Source organism: Erythrolamprus reginae, chromosome 1 (assembly GCF_031021105.1).
Source record: "Erythrolamprus reginae isolate rEryReg1 chromosome 1, rEryReg1.hap1, whole genome shotgun sequence".
Taxonomy (NCBI): Eukaryota; Metazoa; Chordata; class Lepidosauria; order Squamata; family Dipsadidae; genus Erythrolamprus; species Erythrolamprus reginae.
In genome coordinates this window covers 393,642,466-393,645,483 of record NC_091950.1, presented here as the reverse complement: position 1 = coordinate 393,645,483, position 3,018 = coordinate 393,642,466, and positions in this window count along the sequence as shown.

Here is a 3,018-nt window from a genome sequence, read left to right as displayed (position 1 = left end):
GTCTCGAGTCATTCGCCACGCCGTCGAACGTGAGGGGCGGGAGGGGCGAGCACTTCGATGGAGCAGGACAGGTGGGCCGACTACCTTCATAGCGTCTCGGCAGTCGAGAGAATTCAGTAGAGCAGGGGGACTCCAACCTTGGCAACTTTTAAGACTTGTGGACTTCAACTCCCAGAATTCCTCCGCCAGCTTTGTTGGGATTTGAAGTCTGGGAGTTGAAGTCCACAACTTGCCTAAATTGAAGACCTGGACTGCAGGGGTCTCCAACCTTGGCAACTTTTAAGATTTGTGGATTTCAGCTCCCAGAATTCCTCAAGACAGCTTTGCTTGGAGTTAAAGTCTGGGAGTTGAAGTCCGCAAGTCTTATAGTTCCCTAGTTTGAAGATCTCTGAGCTAGAGTGCAGGGATTTCCAACCTTGGCAACTTTAAGGCTTGTGGACTTCAACTCCCAGAATTCCACAGCCAGCTTTGCTGAGAGTTGAAGTCTGGGAGTTGAAGTCCATAAGTCTTAAAGTTGCCAAGGTTGGGAGACCCCAGAGCTAGAGAAAAGTCACTTTGGGAGGCACCTGAAAAGCGAGGTTTGGACAAGGATTGGCACGGTTCTGCAGAAGACCCAAGAAAGAACCGAGACATTCTTGTTCATTGGCCCGTGACACAGAGCTACATTGCCTCTGAATAATGAAGCATCACCCTTGATTATCGTGCCAAACAGCTCCTGGTTGGGGAACGTCTGTCATCATTCATTGTCATGTCTCTGGCGATTCTTAGTCATCCAGGTCATGGTTGTCCCAAAGGCGCTTTTTTTCAAGAGGCACCTGGATTTTCTTTAAAGACATTTTGTTTCACATCCAAGAAGTTTCTTCAGGTTCAACTGGATGATGGGGAATGGAATTAGAACGGAAGAAACTTCTTGGATGAGGAGCGAAATGCCTTAAAAAAAATGAAGTCCAGTTGCCTCTTGAAAAAAACATCTTTGGGACATTCATTGTCATGTTTATGTAGTATACAGTGGTACCTCTACCTAAGAATGCCTCTACTTATGAACCTTTCTAGATAAAAACTGGGCGTTCAAGATTTTTTTGCCTCTTCTCAAGAACCATTTTCCACTTACAAGCCCGAGCCTCTGAAACTGTTAATAGGCAGGGAGAAGCCTACGTGGGTCCTCTCTAGGAATCTCCTGGGAGGAAACGGAGCTGGAAAAGGCAGACAGAAGCCTCTGTGGGGCCTTTTTAGGAATCTTCTGGGGGGGGAAACAGGGCTGGAAAAGGCGGGGAGAAGCCTCCGTGGGGCCTTTAGGAATCTCCTGGGAGGAAACAGGGCTGGAAAAGGCAGGCAGAAGCCTCTGTGGGGCCTCTCTAGGAATCTCCTGGGAGAAAACAACGCCTCCACCCTCCATGGTTTCTCCAATCGCATGCATTATTTTCTTTTACATTAATTCCTATGGGAAAAATTGCTTCTTCTTACAAACTTTTCTACTTAAGAAACTGGTCACAGAACAAATTAAGTTCGTAAGTAGAGGTACCACTGTATATTGGAGGGAGTGACTCTGAGAGCAGCATGCAATGAAATTTCCTTTTAATGTGTACATTCAAAGTGACAAAGTTATTCTGAGGGTGTTGTACCTCATGATTCTTGACAAATGTATATTTTCTTTTATGTACATTGCAAGCATATGCACCAATGACAAATTCCTTGTGCGTTCAATAAAGAATTCTATTTCTATTCTATTTGTTCTATTATTTTTTCAAAAAGCTGGACTGGAAAACAAAACTCACTCTTTGGACCACTCTCCCGTGTTGTTTGGTGTGCAGTCTCTCAGGCATGTCCGACTCTTTGCAATGATGGACTGTGACACTCTAGGCTCCACTCCTTCACTGTCTCCCTTGAGTTTGCCCAAATTCACGTTCATTGCACCAATGACACCAACAAGCCTCATTCTCTGTAAGCCCTATCTTTCCCAAAATCAGGGTCTTTTCCAATGAGATCTCTCTTCGCATTGGGCAGCCAAAGTATTTGCACTTCAGCTTTAGTTTCTGTCCTTCCAAAGGACAGTCAGGATTTTAATTTCTTTAGCACTGTGCATAAACAATTAAAGGTGGACTAACAAAGAGCCCTAGCAAAGGTGCATTAAACAGTTTGTATAGGTGATACTATTCAACTTGACTTCAATCGCTTTCTTCTATAATAGGTGGTGAGCCGAGGTGGTGCAGTGGGTAGAGTGTAGTACTGCAGGCCATTAAAGCTGACTGCTAGATCTGCAGGTAAGTGGTTCAAATCTCACCACCGGCTCAAGGTTGACTCAGCCTTCCATCCTTCTGTGGTGGGTAAAATGAAGACCCGGATTGTGGGGGCAATAGACTGGCCCTGTTAAAAGGTGCTATTGCTAACATGTTGTAAGCCGCCCCGAGTCTAAGGAGAAGGGCGGCATTAAAAAAATTGAATAAGTAAATTACAGAATTACAATTTGGTTCAGCAAAAATTATGAGATTTGTGGTTAATTAGTCAAGAGATAACCTAGGGGACCCTCCAGAGATGTATTGCAAGTCTCAAAGTGGTGTATATGCAATAGCGTACTTGTGTGTTACCCAAGACCTCTACATTGCAGATTAATAATATGCAAATTCTGTAACTGCTGTATTTTATCCTTATTCTCCCTGAATTTAGCATTTATTTATTTATTTATTTTATTTATTGGATTTGTATGCCGCCCCTCTCCGTAGACTCGTGGCGGCTAACGACCGCTTCAGTGCTTTACAGCCTACTCTAAGCAGTTTACAAAGAGTAAGCCTATTGCCCCCAACAATCTGGGTCCTCATTTTACTGACCCTGGAAGGATGGAAGACTGAGTCAACCTTGAGCCTACTGAGGTTCGATCTGCCAAACTGCTGGCAACTGGTGATTAACAAAAGCAGCTTGCAGTACTGCACTCTAATCACTGTGCCGTGGACGCTCTTAAATTTAAATAATTTAAATTATTTTTAAAGCAAGTTATTAGGGTAACCATTGCTGCAGCTTCTA